Source organism: Zingiber officinale, chromosome 6A (genome assembly GCF_018446385.1).
Source record: "Zingiber officinale cultivar Zhangliang chromosome 6A, Zo_v1.1, whole genome shotgun sequence".
NCBI classification, from domain to species: Eukaryota; Viridiplantae; Streptophyta; class Magnoliopsida; order Zingiberales; family Zingiberaceae; genus Zingiber; species Zingiber officinale.
Window position 1 is genome coordinate 143,301,050 of NC_055997.1, and position 23,408 is coordinate 143,324,457.

The 23,408-nt window shown below is 36.9% G+C and overlaps 1 pseudogene; it reads left to right on the plus strand.

The window, feature by feature from the left end:
• The first annotated feature begins 13,193 nt into the window (after positions 1-13,193).
• On the plus strand, positions 13,194-23,395 carry LOC121995420 (annotated as a pseudogene).
• Positions 23,396-23,408: the final 13 nt, after the last annotated feature.

Here is a 23,408-nt window from a genome sequence, read left to right on the forward strand (position 1 = left end):
TTTATATGCATTATATGACATATGCGATGACTAGTTAATAATATGATCATCTCCTAAATCTATCATTATTTTTTTTTAAAAAAAATACAAAATAACTTTATTATAAAATTAAAGGAACATTTTATTTTATTTTTAAAATAGTTAATTACAAGAGAAAAATGAAACAAAATTAAAAAGAAAAACTAAACAATTAAATAAATAAATTATTTTGGTGGTATTTTGATTAAATCATCACTACATTTATGCTGATTTTGTCAAAACATCACCATCTTGTGTTGATTTCTTACAACTAGCATCACTTTGGTATTAATTTATGAGAAGTAGCACAATTATGATGTTATTATTTGAATATCATATCTAATAAAATCTGTTGATCTCACAAACTGTGGTGCTGATTTCTAAGGATAAGTACTATTGTGGTGCTGTTATTCGAATATCAAAACTAATGAAAACTATTGATCTCACAAAATAAATTGTACTAATTTTCAAGGATCAACACCTCTATGGTGTTATTATTCAAATATTAGAACTAAAATCTAAAGCTTTAAAAACATTTTAAGCTCTGTTGGGAATACCTTTAAGCTAATAACTCAAGGTACATTTGGACTCCGGGGCACTTAAAAAAAAACCATTGGACTTGGAATAAGTACAATTAGGGCTTGCTAGGCCCCTTAATGAGTTTTGATCGAAATCCATTGATGGACCTAAGAAATTTGGATGTCTAAAAAATTGACATGTACTAGAAGAGGATAGAGTAGAAAAGATATCTGTGGTGTGAAATTCTAGTTCTGAGACCCTTATAAGAAGTTATGAGTACATGCCGGTTGTCTCAAAGTCTAAAACTTTAAAAACCTTTTGAGTATTGCTGGAAATGCTTTCAAGGGGATAACTCAAGACACATTTGGACTCCGAGATACTACAAAAATCTACTGGATTTATAGTGGGTCAACTTACACCTTGCTAAAGGGTCAACTTACACCTTGCTAAATCCATCAATGAGTTTTGACGATCGATCTAGGAGATTGGATTTTTGAAATATGTACTGGAAGAGGGTAGTGTAGGCGAGATATTTATGGTGTGGAATTCTGGTTTTGAGACCTCTACATGAAGTTATGGGTTTGTGCCAGTTGCCTCAATGTATGAAAATTTAAAAATCTTTTAAGCACTATTGGAATGCCTTCAAGCTAATAACTCAGAGCATATTTAGACACCGAGGCATTGTAAAAACTTATCGGGTTTGGATTAGGTCCAATCAAAGTTTGTTAGGTCTATCAATGAGTTTTGATCAAAACCTATCGATGGACCTAGGGGTTTTGAATTTCTAAAACTTTGACATGTACTGAAAGAGGGTAGTATAGGGAATATATTGATGATGTCGAATCCTAGTTTTGAGACCCCTACAATATCTTATGAGTCTGTGTCAATTCTATTTATTCGAACCCATGACCTATAATATTCTGTTGATATCACATAGGGGTAGTGCTGATTTCCAATGATCAACACCACTATGGTGTTGTATCGAAGAACAACACCTCATTGTACGGTTGATATTACAAAGCGATGGTGCTAGTTTACAATGATCAACACCACCGTGGTGTTGTGATTCGAAGAACAAAATCACGATGTTATGTTGATATCACAATAGGGCGATGTTGGTTTCTAAGGATTAACATCACTATGATACTGTTATTCAAAAAGCCAATACCATGATATTATGTTGATATTGTTGGTGCAATATCCCTCAGGTCAAGGTTGACCTGGGTAACCAAGCTGAGTCTTGGTTTGGGTTTAGATGTTTGACAATAAGATATTGATTGAAGAAGAGTCAAGTAGGTCAAGGTTGACTGGATACTTAACTGGGAAGTCCTAACTGGGATGTTAGGCAAAATGAAAGACCTAGTGAGTGAAGCTAGGCAGTATGAAAGTCCTGGTGAGTGAAGCCAGGCAGAAGAAAGTCCTAGTGAGTGAAGCTAGGCAGATGGAAATCCTGGTGAGTGAAGCCAGGTGAAAGTCCTAGTGAGTGAAGCTAGGCAGATGGAAATCCTGGTGAGTGAAGCCAGGTGAAAGTCCTAGTGAGTGAAACTAGGCAGATGGAAAACCCTAGTGAGTGAAGCTAGGTGAAAGTCCTGGTGAGTGAAGCCAGGCAAGGGAAAATCCAGATGGATCAAGGATGATCGGACATCTGGTGTTGGGAAGTCCAAGTAGGTCAAAGGATTGACTGGATACTTGGCATGAAAGAAAAGTCCAAGTAGGTCAAAGGGATTGACCGGATACTTGGCACAGAGAAAAGTCCAAGTAGGTCAAAGGGATTGACCGGATACTTGGCATGAATGAAAAGTCCAAGTGGGTCAAAGGGATTGACCGGACACTTGGTAAGGGAGTCCTAGCAGGTCAAGGGAGTGACTAGATGCTAGGCATGACATACCAACAGGTCAAGGTTGACCGGATGTTGGTTTGGGAGGTTTGGGACTTGGTTTTGGACAAAAATCAAGTGCTGGATCGATCAGTGGATCGATCCAGACCTGTCCCAGCGAACAGAGAGCCTCTGGATCGATCCGTGGATCGATCCAGAGGTCCCAATCGATCAGTGGATCGATTGGGACGCGGCTGCTTCGCGCGATAAGCGCTGGATCGATCCGTGGATCGATCCAAAGCCTCCCCGATCGATTGGGAACATTCGAATCGATCGGGATCCGACCGTTGGCGTCGTTTATAGTTGCAGGCGTTCGATGGCTGCGGTATCTCTTCACGGATACACTCCAGAGCTCTCGCCAACTCCTCCACAGCGCTCACAAAGCTCAGATCGCCAGTTCTTGAAGGATCTTGGAAGCTCTCCAAGTCAAGAGGCGGATCAAAGCCAAGAAGAGAAGCTAGTGTTAGGGTTTTGTACTCATTGTAAGCTTGTAAGCTTGTATTTCTTGTATCCTTTCCCTCTCTTCTTGTATTGAGTATTGTAGGGCTTCTCCGCCCTTGGTAGTTACCAAAAAGGAGTGTTTTCATAGTGGAGGGTGTGTGTGTTGGTGTGGATCCTTGGATTAGTCACCTCTTGTGAGGTGGATACCAAGTAATACCAACCGTGTTAGCGTTGTGTGTTTGTTTCTGTATTTTCCGCTGCACATCTTTGAAGGAACAAGCAACGCCGAGCAACGAGCGAAGCGTGACGAGCTATTCACCCTCCCCCCCTCTAGCTACTTTTGGTCCTAACAAGTGGTATCAGAGCGAGGCCGCTCTTCACCGGAATCATCGCCGGAAGGGTCAAGCATAACAAGAAAAGCTAGAGGGTGAAGAAGTTGGAGCAAATTCTTCAAGTTCAAGACTTTATCAAGCTCAACTTCAAGATGCAATTCCAAGATGGGCTTGGATTTGACACAAGGGTGGCTCCACCATACACTTCTACGAGTTTCGATTCTTGGAAATCAAGAATCGAAAATTTTCTTATGATGGAGATAGAGCAATGGTTTGCTCTCATGGAAGGTTTTGAAGCTCCCACAAATTCCAAGGGCAAAGTACTCAAAAGGAGCAAGTGGAGCAAAGACCAAATCCAAAGATGTGAGGCCAATGACAAAGTGACCAAGCTTTTGGTCAATTTATTGCCAAGCAACATCTTGGAACAAATTGGAGAGTTTGAAGATGCCAAGGAGCTTTGGAGCAAATTGGCAAGAATTCATGAGATCCCCTCCACTGTATCAAATCAAGGAGAATCCAAAGAGGGCGACTCATTGGATCAAGACCAAGAGGAGGACTCCGAGGTTGAGAGATGCTCAACCTCTGAAGAAGAGGAAATCCAAGAAGCTTCATCCTCAAGGGAATGCAACGAAGGGAACAAGGAGGGAGCATACTCCTTGTTTCATATTCAAGATGATGAAGCCTCCACCTCTAGGATTGAGGGGGAGCAATCCTTGGTGACACCGGATCAAGAAGAAGGAGAAGCTTCTACATCCGGGTCAAGAGATGAAAAGGATGAAGAAGCTTCCACCTCCACAAGTCAAGAAAAATCAAATGGAGGAGCATCACTATCGGATCAAGAGGAAGCCCCTACATCCACATCACATGGAGGAGAAAGCACCACCCCTACACAAGAAGGTATAAATGTTTCAATTAAAAATAAAAAGCATATAATATGTTTTGAGTGTAGGGAAAGTGGGCACTACAAGAGCAAGTGTCCCAACTTGGCCAAGAAAAAGGGTCAAGTGACACAAAAGGGCAAGGAGACCACCCCCGGGACAAAGAAGAGCAAGGAGAACATTGTGTGCTTCTTGTGTCAACAAAAAGGGCATTACCGAAGTCAATGCCCCAAGGGGAAGAAGATGGTCAAGGCTCAAGGAGGCACTAGTCAAGGGGGAGCCTCCAAGGTAAAGAAGAAGGTAACATTCATTGAGCCTATTCCCTTGCAAAATGGTAAAAAGCATGCTAGGTCAAATTTTTATCATCTTAATGCGATTTATCATAAGAATAGGAAGCATGAGGGCTTTAAGGAAAAGCATGTGGCCCTACATGCCAAAACTACTATCCCTAAGGCTAGGAATGTAGGTAAAAAACGAGGCGATAACTCTAAGGATGTAAGATACAAGCCTAGAAACAAAAATGCTCATGAACTTAATGGAAAACCAAAAACTAAGGACTTAGTGATGGAAAATCAAGTCTTGAGGTCAAGACTTGATAAAATTGAAAAGACCCTAAAAAGGATGGAAAATATCCTATTAGGGCAAAATGAGCATAACCTAGGTCTAGGGGTACAAAAGCCATCCAATGGCCATAGAGGTTTGGGATACAAGCCAAAGGCTAAGAAGGATGTGCCCTCTTACCATAGAGTTCCATATAGTTATGGAACAAACCCTAGGTCTAGTGGTCAAGCCAAAAATACTAGGGAAGTCATCCCTAAGAGTATTTTTGCAACAAATGTGACTAAGACTTCTAAGAAGTCTAAGAAAGTCACAAATAAGGTCACAAGGGAGGCTATCCCTAGAGTTGACCTAGAAAATGTGACCAAGGCTTCTAAGAAGCCCAACAAGGTCACTAGGAAGGTATCTAGGGAAGTTATCCCTAGTGAGTACCTAGAGCATCCAAGGAGCACCAATAGGTGTTGGGTTCCTAGGAGCATCTTCTCTACCCCATAGATGGGTTAGAGAGTGTCAACTCCGATTAGAAGGGTAGTTAACCCAACTTTGAGGAAATTGACACTCAAGGAGCATTTTCAAGGTTTTTGTTAACCTTTGAAAATGAAATGGAATTATTGATTACTCCTTAAAAGAGTAAAATGTGCCTAATGGTGGAAGAATTGATTTTAATCTTAAATGGCACATATTGGAAAATTCATAAGAACTATCAAGTTGGGTTTTTGGTATGTTCTTAGGCAATTTAAGGCAATCCGGGCCTTAAATTTAAAAGTGCTACTCTTGAGGAAAAATGGAATATGCCAACATTTGAGGACATGTTTATTTTAATTGGCATAAATTAATCAAGGGAATAAGAAATGCAAACTTAGGCTTTGGCATTTTCTTGAAGCACTTTAGGGCAATCTAGGTTTAAGTTGTAAGTTTAGCTAAAACTTTACGGATACTTAGATAGTTAATCTAGGTATATTTTATTTATGCTAAATCTTGCCATGATTGTTTGCCCATCATATGCCATGACATCATGTCTAGTTTTTACATTCATGTCTTATTATGAAAAATCCAAAAATACCATGTCATGACATTCATACATCATGTAGTAATAGGATATTTTCTTTTGAAAATTATTTTCTTTTGATGTATGCCATAACATAATCATGCATTAAGTTTAATTCCTTGTAATTAAGGATAAATGGCATCTAACGACACTTATTGACAAGTGACATCCTAGGTGGATGTCTAACATTTCTAAAATGCCTAGATAAATATGCATGATCCCTAGATTAGGGCAAAAACCAAAATCTACATCTCACAAGACTATAAGGTGACTTGTATGTGTTTTAGTGCATATTATATACAAGTGAGATGTTAGGATGATGAACAAAACTCAAGATGTTGATTTAGTGCATTCTTTTGAGTTTTAGGTTCATCAAAACACATAGTTATGTGTTTTCCCATCATTGGGAAAGCTAATGTACAAGTCATGTGCATTATGCCCAAGGAACATGATGGGATATTGGTTTTGAAAATGTTTTTAAAATGTTTTTGGAAAACCTTGGTGAAGGCTATCTTTTGATAGTAATCACCATTGAATAGTTAGACACAAACTTGAAGAAAAACACTAAAGTTTTTGCAAGTTTTCAAGTTTGTGTCAATCTTTGAAAATATGATGTATTTTCATAGAAAGCTATTTTTCCATGATTAAGTATGCCCTAAATAATGTCTACACGAAATTTCATAATTTTTGGATTTTTGTAGAATTTTCTAGGGGTTTCTGAAGTTGACTGAAATGGAATTTCAGCAACTATCAGAGCTCCGATCGATCCATGGATCGATTGGAGTTCCTGAATCGATCCGTGGATCGATTCAAACGGCAATTCCCGCGAGCAGAAGCTCGCTGGATCGATCAGCCGATCGATCCAGGGAGTCTGAATCGATCAGTGGATCGATTCAGAAAGGTTCAATCGATTGGAACCCAACTCCAATCGATCCAAGTTGCTGATTTTGGCTGGGAAGGCCTGATTTCAGCATCTTTGAACCTCTTTGAGTCTAGGTAACCATTCCAAACCCCTTAAATACATTTGTATACATACAAAGGGTGTTTTCATGTTGAAAACAAGGATGGATTGGTTAACGAAGACTAAGTAGAAGTTTAGGTTGAGTTTGTTTCAAATTTTGAATATTTGAACCTCAAAACTTCTAAATTTGGGTTTCCTAATGGTTTAGGGATTCCAAGTCATTGTTGGTGCAATGACAGAAGTTACCACCATGTCTTTAGGGGGAGGGACTCTTTAAAGACATGAAAATTATTTTTCATGAACCTTGGAAGGTGGTTAACCTTCTGTTGTGAACTTGCTCAAGGTTGAGCATTTAAACTTGAAATGGGGAGAAATGGGGAGTGGATATCCTCATTATTTCAAGTGGACACTCATGTGGTAGATAATGCTCAAGGTTGGGTAGTTGTCTACATTGAGGGAGAAGTTAAGGATAAATGAAGGGTATGGGACCTTCATTATCGTGTTAATCACAACGAGTGATGTTGTGAACAACGATGAGCAACTCTTCAGGGGGAGAGTCTTCAACAAATGGATTTGTTGAAGTGTGCCCAGAATTGGAGCATAGGTTGATGTGTGTCCAACGATGGGTTGATGTGTGCCAATAGGGGGAGAATGTATGGTTAAGCTTAGTCCTTCATTACCTATGGGAAGGTCATAGGGGGAGAATGAAAGGACTCATGAAAGGGAGTAAGTTAGGCTTTCATTACCTAGAGGGAGTTTGCCCTCTTAGGGGGAGAATGAAGAGCTTAATTTATGCTTTCATTACCTAGTGGCATGAAGAAGGAGGCTATGGGATTAGCCTAACTTACATATGGGATTGTAAGTGTTATTGTGGTATTGTCAAACATCAAAAAGGGGGAGATTGTTGGTGCAATATCCCTCAGGTCAAGGTTGACCTGGGTAACCAAGCTGAGTCTTGGTTTGGGTTTAGATGTTTGACAATAAGATATTGATTGAAGAAGAGTCAAGTAGGTCAAGGTTGACTGGATACTTGACTGGGAAGTCCTAACTGGGATGTTAGGCAAAATGAAAGACCTAGTGAGTGAAGCTAGGCAGTATGAAAGTCCTGGTGAGTGAAGCCAGGCAGAAGAAAAGTCCTAGTGAGTGAAGCTAGGCAGATGGAAATCCTGGTGAGTGAAGCCAGGTGAAAGTCCTAGTGAGTGAAGCTAGGCAGATGGAAATCCTGGTGAGTGAAGCCAGGTGAAAGTCCTAGTGAGTGAAGCTAGGCAGATGGAAAACCCTAGTGAGTGAAGCTAGGTGAAAGTCCTGGTGAGTGAAGCCAGGCAAGGGAAAATCCAGATGGATCAAGGATGATCGGACATCTGGTGCTGGGAAGTCCAAGTAGGTCAAAGGATTGACTGGATACTTGGCATGAAAGAAAAGTCCAAGTAGGTCAAAGGGATTGACCGGATACTTGGCACAGAGAAAAGTCCAAGTAGGTCAAAGGGGTTGACCGGATACTTGGCACAGAGAAAAGTCCAAGTGGGTCAAAGGGATTGACCGGACACTTGGTAAGGGAGTCCTAGCAGGTCAAGGGAGTGACTAGATGCTAGGCATGACATACCAACAGGTCAAGGTTGACCGGATGTTGGTTTGGGAGGTTTGGGACTTGGTTTTGGACAAAAATCAAGTGCTGGATCGATCAGTGGATCGATCCAGACCTGTCCCAGCGAACAGAGAGCCTCTGGATCGATTCGTGGATCGATCCAGAGGTCCTAATTGATCAGTGCGCGTGCGATAAGCGCTGGATCGATCCGTGGATCGATCCAGGCGCGTTTCCAGAGCACAGAGGCGCTCTGGATCGATCCGTGGATCGATCCAAAGCCTCCCCGATCGATTGGGAACATTCGAATCGATCGGGATCCGACCGTTGGCGTCGTTTATAGCTGCAGGCGTTCGATGGCTGCGGTATCTCTTCACGGATACACTCCAGAGCTCTCGCCAACTCCTCCACAGCGCTCACAAAGCTCAGATCGCCAGTTCTTGAAGGATCTTGGAAGCTCTCCAAGTCAAGAGGCGGATCAAAGCCAAGAAGAGAAGCTAGGGTTAGGGTTTTGTACTCATTGTAAGCTTGTAAGCTTGTATTTCTTGTATCCTTTCCCTCTCTTCTTGTATTGAGTATTGTAGGGCTTCTCCGCCCTTGGTAGTTACCAAAAAGGAGTGTTTTCATAGTGGAGGGTGTGTGTGTTGGTGTGGATCCTTGGATTAGTCACCTCTTGTGAGGTGGATACTAAGTAAAACCAACCGTGTTAGCGTTGTGTGTTTGTTTCTGTATTTTCCGCTGCACATCTTTGAAGGAACAAGCAACGCCGAGCAACGAGCGAAGCGCGACGAGCTATTCACCCCCCCCTCTAGCTACTTTTGGTCCTAACAGATATCACAAAATGATGGTGCGGGTTTCCAAGGATCAACTCCATTATGATGTTGTTATGGGAAAAAATAACCACAATGTACTGTTGATATCACAAAACAGTAGTGTTGGTTTCCAAGGATCAACATTATAGTTTGTATAATCATATGGCAAAAAGTGATTCGCTCGCCCCTAGCGCCCCTGCCAAACCATCCCTATGCCAACACGGAGGAGGTAAATCACTGGTGGTTACTAGCCATTAGTGTAAGTGGCAAGACATGAGAGGGAGACATGCTCGGACACGTTGAGTTTCGACCCCAAGACCTCATGTGGCAACACCCCATGCCTTAACACCACACTGCCCCAAGGGGACATAGTTTGTAGAATCATGATGTCAAAAATCGGGTTGGTCGGAATCAGATCATAGAATTATACGATCCTACCAAAAACCCTTAAAATTTTATGATACATGATTAATAATTAGAAAAAACATCTAAAAAAACTCATTTACATATAATAGATTAATAATTTTGCACATTCAACTGTTGACACTCAACACCTTAAATTACATTATTATCTATACACATTTAAATTAACTAGTGATTTAACTACCATTCTCGCATATCACTTAATAATATTTCTATTTTAATATCATAAAATGAAAGAGTATAAAATTTCTATTAACAAAATAATAATAATAATAATCAATTCAAATCTTCAAGAATGTTCTGGTTTACAAGATGATCCCATTTAAATACCAACAAAACACCTAATATAGCATAAGCTATTGAATTCTTTGATTCAAACATGAACTTCAAAAATAATCTTCTAATGACTCATTGATTTTGTAAAGTACTAGACAATAAATATCCAAAAATTTATAATTTTGGGGAAAAGAAATGACAGAATATTATTAATAAAAAATTAATTCAAAAAAAAAATAGACAAATGTTTAAATAATTTCAAAATCCTAACCCTAAGTTTGCAAAATACGAAAAAAAGATAATAAAAAAGACAATCTTTTTGTCCTTCGAAAAAGGTTTAAACGATATTTTTTGGTCTGAAATTGTGCGGTTAAGGGTAACCCTTGAAACTAACAATATATTCCTGAACGAGTTTTGATTTGATATATTATAAGTTCAGTGGTTCAATCCGAGTCAAAAGTTATGGTCTCTCAAAACTTTCACTGATCCTGCTTCGATCTTGTTCGTTCCTATAGATCCTGTTTCAATCTTGCTTTGATCCTACGGTAAAAAATTGATTCTTCACGATCCAGGATGGATTTGTGCTTTCAGATTATAGGATCGTGTGATCTTACGATCCAAGATTGTGATTTTACAAACTATGAACACCAATTTAGTGATGTTATTCGAAGATCATAACCATAGTAGTGCTGGTTTCAAAGATCAAACATGTGTGATACTATTGTTCAAAGATTAGAATCATAATAGTGCTGGTTGTAAGAAATCAATACTAAAGTGATTATATTTTGACGAAGTTAGCACCAAGGTGGTGATTTAAAAAAAAAGTAATTTATTTAATTTTTAATTTTTTATTTCTATTTTTTAAATTTTGTTTCATTTTTTCCTTTCTAATTAGCTATTTTAAAAAATAAAATAAAATAATTTTTATTTTTATTAACAAATCTATAATTTTATATTATTATTATTATTATTATATTATTATATTTATTAAAATTTAAAATTTTAAAAAATATATAGATAAATTTAGGAGATGATCATATTATTAGTGATCATATCATAAATTAGGAGATGATCATCACAAATATTCTCCAACACTTGTATCGCTGAAGGCAATATAGATAATAGGCGAGCCAATGTCAAGTAGTGTGATCCCAATGAGTATCTCCTAGCCTTACTAAATTAGTTTCTTGATTTTTGCCACTGTCAATACTAATCTCTCCACCCTCCAACATTACAACAATCCTATCATGTTTAATTTTCCTAAGTTGATCTCTCTTTTTACATGATGCTCCATTCATATTCACAATCATAGAGACATAGTTAAAAAAATCACTCACATTGAGATTACTCTTGGCAACAACAACAATAACTAACTGTAATTGGTGAGAAAAATAATGAATATACTTTGCATATGGATTTTCTTGCAAAATGAGATATTTCAACCCATTGAATTCACCTCGCATATTTAAAGCTCCATCATATCCTTGACCTCTTAGTCCGGATAATGATAATCTATATTTTACAAATAAAGCATCGATATCATCCTTCAAAGAATGAGAGCGATACATGAACAATTGCAAGGAATCGTTCAATCACCTATCCTCTTTTGTTCACATATCTCAAAATAACTCTCATATGCTCCTTCATTGAAATGTCTCGAGACTCATCAACCATTAAGGAGAAAACATTGTTTCTAATATCTTTGATTATGGAAAGTGTGATTTCATAGGCACAAGCACGCGTAAGATCTTTTTGAATTGCTAGAGAAATCATTTGATTGATTCTAGGAGCATTTGATTAACAATCTTGGAAACTTTCTCATTTTATTGACTGTACCATTGAAACCATTCAAGAAAGTTTCCTCTATTTAAAGAACTACTTGACTTATCATGTCCACATGAAGACAATCCCTATTTCAAAAGAAATCACGTAACATCCAACATTGTTGTTAAATGGGTGTGATGAGAAACCTCCATATCTTGTCCATGTGCTCGTAATATATTTGAAACATTATGTATTTGATCTTGAAAAAATTCAAACTATACTTTAGCATGATTGTGACAACTATCCACAACACCATTATGCAAATTAAATCTTTCTAATGTATTTTTTCAATTAATGAATCTAGTTTTTATAAAGGCATCCTCTTTATATCGACCTCTTTTATTTGATGGTTTTAAAAGATAACACCATAAGCAAAATACTACATCTTTCGATATGCTATATTCTAGCCATATATATATTTTATATCAACTATCTTGGAAACTCCTTTCTTGATTACCCAAAGATCTTTTTGGATACATATGTCCAATTGGTTGACAAGACCCCTTAGTCAAGTACTCTTTTCGAACTTGATGTCGAATAGAAATATCAAACTCTTTAATTAGTTTTCGTAATCCCGAATCATTAACAATATCATTTAAATCTAATTCCACAAAAGATTGATTTTCCATAGCTTCATTAATATTAGGATCATTGGAAGAATCCTCACAACGAAAACTTTTATGTTTAAAAAATCTCTCCATAATCTACATTTAAAAATAGAGTCATGTACATTATGTAATTAAATCAACATTCACAATTAATTTAAAAATAAAAATAAATAAATGAAATATAATTGTCTAATTTATAGTTCCCTAATTTCAATTTAAAATTAAAAATTTTTCAATCATACAACAACAACCAAGTCTTATCCCAACACTGTTCTTTTCTTTTTCCCTCTCTTTCTTTTCCTTTAGTTAATGGTGATACCCTTTTTTTTTGTCTTTTTTGAAAGATTATGATTAAAGTTAAGGATGACCTATAAGATAGTTCTAAAAATCATCTAATTATGCTTCATTTACTTGATCGGTTTGCTGTGCCCATGAATTCACGCTTTATATTCTAAGAAGCAAATTATTTGAGCATGCTAGTTCTGCGTACTAATATTTTTTTCACTTCTTTTTTTTCCCATTTGACGTTCTCTTTTGTTATTGATTATCCTTTCATTGCATCTTTGTGTCACAGGATGAAAAGAAAATGAAGTGGTAGCTATTTATTCTTTGGATGCTGAATTTACCAAGACATTATGGGTATTTGGCATCAGTTCATATGATTTTGTTTGGAAAGATGTGGATAGTAGCAAAATTATCTGCACTTATAGGTTTCTAAATTCATTTGTAAAAGTACACTCTACTTTTATACTGACTTAGGGACCTTTGGGTATTTGTCTGTGCTTTTAGTATGATCAGAATAACTTTTGACTTTGCAAACAGAATGGGAGGTCGTTCCTTGGAATTTTTTATTATGGTACAAATTGGATCTCATTGCTTGATATTTACCTTGCTGATATAGGAAACTTAGTAAGTTTTATAAGTTTTTACCATTAATTATATGGTTCTATGATATTGTTGTTAAAATTAAGATACTTTTTCCTTGCCTGACGATTTGTTTCATAAAACTGTTGAAATCTACATTAACTGATAATCGAATGACCCTCTTACAAGTATGGCGAGCATTTACAACATGATATGCACCCCTCAAAATAATATACAATTAATTTAGTTATTACTAAGTTACCAAGTTTTAACATATTTGCTTAGGTATCAAAGTTTTATACATTTGGTTTTAATAGGTTAGTTGTGGCTCTTGTTTATATGTTGAAGGGGCATCTGCAACCCATCCACTGTCGATAGTCAAGGTTTGATAATGTGTCATTTAAATTTGATAGCATATATGTGATCACACTTTCACTAGGATTGACAGCTCTCTACATTCTTTTACTTGTTCAGGTGAATCTGGATGTGAACCAATCAAATGCAACAAAATCTTCAGTACTTTGGTCTTCCTCCCCAGATGCAACAAAATATGATTCATATTCCAGCTCTCCTGAAGTTATTGAGTTTCCAACCGAGCATCCTGGTCAAAATGCTTATGCATACTTCTACCCTCCTTCAAGTCCCACCTACAAAGCATCCTTAGATGAAAAACCACCATTATTGCTTGAAAGCCATGGTTTGTACTTTAATTATTCTTTTCTCCTTATTTATATATACACACACATACACATATTCTTTTAAACTGTTACCTCTTATCTTTGTACATTTTACTGGCTATCTTTGTCACTTAAATGTTGATCTGGGAAATGCATTCTTTGTACTGTGTTTGTCATTGGATTTCTGTAGATGTATAAGGTGTAATGGAGGTGAATAGGATCCGGATCTAGTAGGAATTTAGTAGTCACAACTCACGGCTAATAAACATAAAATGTACCTAATGTTTGCATTTTTTTATACATGTAAATGGATGGTTGAAATGGAGAATAGAATTTAGAGTCATATGTGATAGGCCAATTTAGTTCCACATGGTGATTTGTGGGCTAATGAAATTTTTTTGTATGTTTGAATGAGTAACTTGGGATTGAGCACTTTGGATATAGTTGATGGGTCAATTCTCTCATTCAAAGGGGTTGTGGCAATTATATAAAAGTAGATCTAATTCGAAGCACAACGAGATGTTATTGATTGCTCAAGTAATAGTTTAGCTATAATTAAGTCTCACCTGCTTAAATTAGAGATGATTTAGGTTGTGAGTTGGACTTTGGGAACACTTGGATTGGTGGTGATACTCAAAAAAATAAAAAAATGCTGAAAGTTGAATCATCTAGAACTGAAGATTTGAGGTAAAAGAAGCAAAAGAAGAGAATGTAATTGAAAAATACTCAAGAGTTTTGAATATTACTAATTATGCAGCTTGACATATATACATTGGAGAGATATGGTCCATGTAGCCACACTAAATGGTTCATGGTTTATCTAGCGATGTTGATGACGACGACTATGAGAGTATCAAATTCATTTGATTTAGTGAGTTTATACTTGATATGTTAATTTCTTTTCATTCAATGAGGTTATATGTTATCTCAGTAATGAATTTTCTGGATTATGTTCCATTTGAATATCATAGTCTGGTGCTTGTTGCTTCTTAAATGTAAGGGAATCCATAGGCCTAAGATGCTGATGTGAGCTTATGGATGTGTTCACTTTGTAGTGCGATAAGCACATCATCATTGAAACAAGTAGGCCAAGTGTCAAAAGTGCAATGCTGGTAGAATATCCTAACTTGACAAAAAAAGACTTTTATTTGCTTAAAATTTAATGCGTATCTGTGAATATTTGCTCTCAGTGTCTATTTTGATAAAAATATGCAACATTTGGTCTCTTAACAATCTTGCTTAGGGCCCAAGGGGAAGCGAGTTCTGGACTGAATCTTAAAATTCAGTATTGGACTAGTCGATGCTGGGCTTTTGTCGATGTCAACTATGGAGGAAGTACTGGTTGTATATCTGAACTCTCTGATTTTTTTTTCCTGTTATTATGTTGAACTTCTTCTGAACGTTTTACTTAACTCTATTATTTTCTAGTACCATATATTAATGGATGCTTACTGCTATGGCAGTTTGATTTTAGTTGCCAGTTATAATATATTTTATCACTTCAAAATTGCCACCTAAAATTTCATGGTGTTCAATATTTTAACAACTTGTGGTTTATAGAATCCAAGATGGTAAGGGATTTTCATTTTATTGATTAAACTAAATGGATTTATAGGTTATGGGAGAGAATACCAAGAAAGACTTTTAGGACAGTGGGGTATTGTTAATTTGAATGATTGTTACAGCTGTGCTAAGTTTCTAGTATCTCTTTGGCTGCTCTTCCTATATTAATTAAACATAACCACTTGATTTATAATCAAGGAAATGAATATCTTGCTTTTCAAGATAGAAAGCAGGATGGTAGATGGAGAACGACTTTGTGTAACTGAAAGATCAGCTAGTGGATACACCGCATTAGCTTCTCTTGCTTTTAAAGAGACATTAAAGCTGGTGTTTATTTGTATGGGGTAAGGCACTATTCTATTTAGTTTTATTTTGATCCAAGGTGTCACAGGTAACCTTCTTAAGTTAAACATGTTGGTGCGGGAAGCATCCGACGATCGAACCCAAGTTTTGATAATGGTAAAGGGTTCAAAGTTAAGTCTTGTTATTATCTAACATGTTAAATGAGTGTTTCAGGAAAGTCCTAATTGCGGTTAGGCAAAGGTGAAAACCCTAGGGGTGGTAACCCTAGGTCCTAGGGGGCGGTAACCCTAAGTGGAGGAAAGTCCTAGCTGCGGTTGGGCAAAGGGAAAACCCTAGGGGGTGGTAACCCTAGGTCATAGGGGGTGGTAACCCTAGGTCATAGGCGGTGGTAACCCTATGCAGAAAGTCTCGGCAGGTCGATGGCTTCAGGCAAAAGTCTTAGGGGGTGGTAACCCTAGGTGAAAAGTCCTGGTGTCGCGAACCAAGTGAAAGACTGGACTAGCCGGGAAGCGAATGTCCAGCAGAAAGTCCGGAAGCGTCAAGTGCTGAGCAAAAGTCCAGTCGATCTGGAGGATCGCACTGGCAGCAGGTAAATCTCCTGAGTGGAGTAGGTGAGGACGCGTTCCCCGTAGAGGGAACAGTAGGCGTCGGATCGACCTAGGGTTTCCTGATGGAAATCCGAAGTCAGACCCAGACAGTCCGGAGACTGCCATAATATTCTTTATCATATTCATACTGTTGTTTTATGCTAACTTTGTGTTGCAGGATATTGTTTGGGACTAACATGTCTTGCAGGTACAAAATAACGAAGTTTTCCCTCGGATGAACAGTGTCCGAGGCACCTCCATGGAGCTTGGAGGCGCCTCGGGTGCAAAAGCTGACCTGGCCGCGAAGCAGGGCTGAAGGCGCCTCGGTTCGCTATGGAGGCGCCTTGAAGACCTATGAAGGCGCCTTTAAGGTGATAAACGCAGAATGGTCAGCGCTCATCTGTACGGTGGACTCAGAGCTATGGAGGCGCCTTCAGAGGCCTTCAAGGCACCTTGGATGCCCTTTATAAGGGGACTTCGAGCAGCATTGAGGTACAACAACATCCAAGCGATTCTTCTGCATTCAACGGCTAACGAACTCATTCCGAAGTGCTGCAACTCTACACCGACGACCTGGAGCTTCAATTTGGCAGTTTAGTTGTCGGTATAAAATTATATTTATATTCTTCATTTTGCTTCTTGTACTTTAACTTGTAAATCTATTCGAGCCTATAGTTGTTGCCCACGGAAAGCGATCAAAGATCGCGGGCCTTCGAGTAGGAGTCGCCTTAGGCTCCGAACGAAGTAATTCCTTGTGTCTCTGTGTTTCTTTATTTTATTTCCGCTTATTCCGCTGCACGTTTTAACTCCGATAGTTTTTCGATAATCGAAAAACGAAATAGCCGCGAGCGCTATTCACCCCCCTCTAGCGCGTCTCGATCCAACAAAATCATATTGTTTTTTCTACTTATTTATTCCTATATTCTTGGCAAGAGCTACTATTTTTATCTTCCAGATTTTAAAGCATGACTCCATTCTTTTATTAATTCAATTTCTATTGTCATAATGAACTTCATTCCAACCATGACCTCTTTGCCCAAATCTCCTAGTTCGGATCCTCTGTCCCCATTTCCCTCTGTCCCTGTGTCCCATTACCGATCGGACGGATCAAATTAAATCTTAAGGCATCATGACATCTTTAAAATATGTGCAGTATCCTCGTGATGTGTAATGATGTCTTGAGATTTAATCCGATCCATCCGATCGGCAATGGGACACGGGGACAGAGGGAAATGGGGACAGAGGATCCGAACTGCAAATCTCCACCTGCAAGCTTTCAACAAATGGAATATGTGCATGTATTATCAATTATGAGCATCAGATTGCTGTTGCAAGATCAAACAATTACATGTATTAGAATGGTTAGATTATATATATATTTACTTATTTAAAGTTTTTAGGGTAATTGGGTCTTTTCCCTTTTCTATTTAGGATTTAGGATTTCTTAACTTAACTATATAAGAATTTATATTCTGTATTTCTGACTATGAATTTTGGATTCAATAATATAACTAGCTTTTTCCTTTTCTTAATTTTTATATGGTATCAGAGTGTTATCCTTCCCTGACTTAATTTTTTCTATCATCCCCTGTTATTGCTTTTTGTTGTTGCTCTCGTCTTCTACTGCTGCTGTCGATTTTGGCGTCGATATCCTTTTCTGCTGATTTCGACGCCAACGCCCTGTGCTGTCGATTTCGGTGCCAACGTTTTGTTTCTGCCGATTTCGACGTCGACGCCCTGTGTTACCGATTTCAACACCAGCGTCCTTTTCTGCTAATTTCGACAGTGATGCTTGTGTTGCCGATTTCTACACTGACATCCTTTTCAATCTCGGATTCTTCGTGTGACTACGGGTCATCCTGACACCAGTTTTTATGGATCGTACAGATGTATGTCCTTACAGTTTGATTATTCTGAGCATTATTCGTTTTGTTATCATGCTGATCGTACAAATACTTCATGAAAATCTGATCTATATATATTAGAGCAGTTTCAACAGTTTCTTGCTTTACAATCCTCTGTCATGTCAGCTTCCTCTCATATAGGTTTGTCTTCGTCTGGTATTTCAGGTATAATTCATCATTGTGAATTGTGAATTTTGAATTTTGGTGTCTTCCATCATATGTCATCTAATTTATAATCTTTTATTTCTTTTTCTCCCAATCCATCTATATCTATTGTGATTGTTGATGGTGCTCCTATATCATTAGTAGGTGTTGGTTTAATTATTACATTTTGTTTATCTCTTACTAATGCTTATTATATTCCAAGTCTTACTTTAAATCTTGTTTATGCTAGTCAATTATGTAAGTCTGGATACTTAGTCTATTTTTCTTCATCTAATTGTTATATTCAGGACCCGTAATCTCAGAGATTGATTAGGACAGGCCATAGGCAAGGAGGACTCTATATTTTAGATTAACTCAAAGTACTAGAAGTTATAGCTTTGAGCGTGGATTTACATTTTTTCATATGAGTCGTTTATCTTCTATTTTTTATTTGTGGCACTCTCGTTTAGGTCATATTTCAGAGTCTCATTTGCAGTTTTTAGCTTCTACAGGAGTATTAGAATCTTTAAAAAGTTCTGATATTTCTGATTGTCGTTGTTGTAAACTGGCCAAATTTTTTGTTTTACCATTTTCTAAAAGTCTTTCTTTTTCTTCTGCTCTATTTGATCTTATCCATTCTGATATGTGGGGACCCTCTCCTATTCCTACAAAAGGGGGTCAAGATATTATGTTTCATTTATTGACGATTGCACTCGTTACTCTTGGGTCTATCTTATGAAACACAAATATAATTATCTTATAATTTTCAACAATTTTAGAGCTTTTATGAAAACTCAATATTTTAATATCATAAAGTGTTTTCATTATGATTTGGGGGGTAAATATACTTCGAATAATTTTTCACATTTATTTGCTTCTGATGACACTATTCATCAAATCTCATGTTTAGAAACTCCTGAATAGAATGGTGTGATTGAATAGAAACATATGCATCGTGTTGAAACAACCCATTCATTTTTATTATCTGCTAGAGTTCCTAGTGCCTTTTGGAGAGAAGCAATCCTTACTGCTGCTCACGTGATTAATAGAATTCCAGCCTCACACAATTCAGGCTTGTCACCTTTTGAAAAATTATATCGGCATGCTCCTGTCTATTCCTCTTTGCGTGTTTTTGGTTATACTTGCTTCGTCCTTCATCCACATGTAGAGCATAAGAAGTTAGCCTCTGGTCTGCCCTTTATGTTTTTCTAGGTTATGGTGTTAGTCAAAAAGGATATCGTTACTTTGATCCCATTAGTCAAAAATTATATGTTTCATCATGTTGTGTTTCTTGAGTATATTTCATTCTTTTCTATTCTGGTTAGTTCGCATAATATGACAAAGTCAGATTTACTTTGCATTGATCCTTTCAATACCAACACCAAGGAAGCTTCACCCACATCTCCTACTGGTAGCTCAACTGAATTTATTATTTTGGTTCCCGAGATATCTGCTCCACATGCTCAACCTTCTGCCACTACCCAATCACCTCTTGAGGTTGCAGATGATCTTTCTCTCCACCATCGTTAATCCACTCGTATTCGTAAGTCTATTAAACTACCAGATTTTACTTACTCTTGTTATTCTTGTTCTTTTATTTTATTTGTTGCATTTGTTCATTGTCTTTTTGAGCTTGTGTCCTATAAAGAAGCTGTTTGTAACCCACTTTAGTAGAGTGTTATGGTTGATGAACTAATTATTTTGCATTAGACTCATACATGGGGTTTGGTACCATTGCCACTAAGAAAATACATTATTGGTTCTCGTTGCTAAAGGTCAAAACTAAATTTGATGGATCTATCGAATGATACAAAGCTCATCTTGTTGCTAAAGGTTATTCTCAGGAGTATAAAATGAATTATGAGAAAACATTTGCTCCCATTATAAAAATGATGACTATTCGTAATCTGATTGTTGTTGCTTCTGTTTATCGATGGAGAATATCTCAGATGGATGCCAAGAATATATTTCTAAATGATGATCTTTATGAAGAAGTTTATATGACACCTCCTTCTGGTATTTCACACAAACCTGGTGAAGTTTGTAGGCTTCGTAAAGCGTTTTAGGGTCTCAAATAAGGACCTTATGCTTGGTTTGAGAAGTTTTCTACAGTAATAGTAATTACTTGGTTTTCATCCTAATAATCATGATTCAACATTATTTGTCAAATGTACGAGTGTAGGTCGTATTCTTTTATCATTATATGTTGATAACATGATTATTATCGGTGATGATTCTGATAGAATTTCTTCCTTAAGTCTGAGTTAGCTCGTTGTTTTACTATAAAAGACTTGGATTTACTACACTACTTTTTGGGTATTGCGGTCGCTTATTCTCTAAAAGATTATTTCTTATCCCAATCAAAGTATATATCTGATATGTCTGAGCATACTCGTCTTATAGATAATAGAGTAATTGATTCTCCTATTGAGACTAATGCTCGATATTCTCCTATTGAGACTAATGCTCGATATTCTCCTATTGAGACTACTGCTCGATATTCTCCATCTGATAACTCACCTTTGGCGGATCCTAGTTTGTACAGAACTATTGTTGGAAGCTTAGTTTATCTCATTATAACTCGTCCAAATATTGCGTATATTGTTCATGTGGTTAGTCAATTTATCGTTGCACCAACTATAGTTCATTGGGTTGCTATTCTTCGTATTCTCAGGTATCTTCGGGGCACTCAATTTCAAAGCCTTTTATTTCCTTCTACTTCATTTCTAGAGATGCATGCATACTCTGATGATGATTGGGCTGGTGATCCTACGGATCACAAATCTATCACTGACTTATGCATTTTTCTTCGTAATTCCCTTATTTCTTGGAAGAGTAAGAAATAAGATGTTATTTCTAGATCTTTCACAGAAGTTGAGTATCAAGCCATGCCCTCAACTATTTGTGAGATAGTTTGGTTGCGTTAGTTGCTTGCGGATATGAGTATCTCTCTTCATCAACTTACTCCGTTATATTGTGATAATCAGAGTGCTATTCAAATTATGCGTAATTTAGTTTTTCATGAGGGAACGAAACATATTGAAATTGATTGCCACATTACTCGTCATCATCTTCAGATTTACACCATCACATTACCTTTTGTTCCTTAAAATTTATAGATTGCTGATATATTTACCAAGGCACATTCCACTTTATGCTTTTGTTTCTTGTCTGACAAACTCTCAATGCTTCTAGATGTAGTATCGTGAGTTTGAGGGGATATTAAATTATATATATTTATTTGTAGGGCTGTGAATGAACCAAGCGTTCGTGAACAAGTTTGGTGTTCGGCTTGGTAAGAGTTTGTTTATGTTCGTTCAATATACACAAGATTGATTAAATAAATAAGCTTGAACACATATATGTTCAGCTCGTTAACGTTTGCGAAGAATGTCCGTGATCAATTTCGTGAATAATGTTCACGAACCATATTCATTAATAAAATTGTTTTTAATATGCTAAATAAATAATAAAATAAAATAAACAAATAAGTTTAAATTATCAAGCTCAATAACCAATCAAATAACTAAAGTTTTCAAATAATCAAACAAGTTTGAATTGAGAGCTCGATAACATCTAAACAAACCAAGCTTGAACTAAACTCAAGCCAGGCTCGAATCAATCTCAAGTCAAGCTTAAATTGAGAGCTCGATAACATCTAAACAAGTCAAGCTCAAGTCAAGTTTCAAACAAGCTCAAGCTTATAAAAAATAAACCAAGCCAAGCTTGAACAATCATTTCAAAAGTTTGGTTCATTTTAAGCTCGGCTCGGCTCGATTCGGTTACCTTATCAAATAAGTTTGAATACCCCAAAGCTCGGCTCGGCTCGGTTCATCTACAACCCTATTTATTTATTTAAAATTTTTAGGACAATTTAGTCTTTTTTCCTTTTCTATTTAGGATTCCTTAATTTAACTATATAAAAATTTATATTCAATATTTGAGATGAATTTTTAGATTCAATTCTTATTTCTTTATCTTAATTTCTACAAGAATGACACTTTCAAGGGGAAGCATTATAATATTGTGAACTTGCAATTGTATGTAGATCTTATAAATAGAAGAAAAACTTGATATAGTGGCTACTGTTGTTGATTATTTGATTGACCAAACACTGCTCGCTTATTGATTCTCCAGCAAAATTCTTTCTCCGTATCTCCGTACTCCCTAACTACAGATGATCATACTACAAATCGCCCTGTGATTTTTGTTTGAAATTTACGGACTCCTGTATGTTCTTGCTAGTAGTGTACCTTTTTTATGAAAAAAAAACTATATGCCATTTTAATCTTTTCTGACATGAGCTAATTATTCACATTTTTTGTATTATATATCACGTCAATCAATATTCACTTTCTTGCTGTCGTTTTTAAAGTAGCCAATTTGTCTCTGTTTACGGCAGAAACTCACAAGTTTGAATCCCACTACTTTGATAATCTTGTTGTTGAGTTCATTTTGTTGAATTACATTGTTGAACACATTTGTGACTGCAATGGACAATACTCATACGGTTTATCCTTTATTCTGCTACTTTCAGGAGATGAGAAGGCTTATCTTGAACGGTCTCCCATTAACCATGTCGATAAGTTTAGCTGTCCCTTGATTTTGTTCCAAGGCTTAGATGATTAAGGTATTAATTTAAACTTCCACTTTTATTAGCAATTCTGATTATTTGACACATCCATGGCCCCTCAAATCCTGACTACCTTCTGATTTTGTATGCAGGTTCTGCCACTTGATCAGGCTCATATGATGTACAAGGCTCTCAAGGACAAGGGCTTGCCTGTTGCTTTAGTTGAATACGAGGGAAGAACATAGTTGCTTCGGAAAGGTGATTCACGTAGACTTTGATTTCTCTTTCAAGCTTTGAGTTGCTGTTGCATTTATTTCTGCCACAGCCTGAGAACATCAAGTTCACACTGGAACAGATGGTATTGTTTGCTCGTTTAGTTGGGCACTTCGAAGAGCAGATCCTATCATTCCGATCAAAATTGCTAACTTTGATTAGTATGCTAGCAGTAATTTTAATTATATTATGTAAACGTCCATAGAGGACTTGACTGGCCTCGAGTTAGTATAAAAAAAATGCAATTTGTTCTTCATGATGTAGAAGTAATGTTATAATGTGGTTATGAAGTGTAAACATAAACTTTGTCACGAGGATTGAGAAATTATTCCCCTTCCATGATCAATAAAACAACAAATTACAG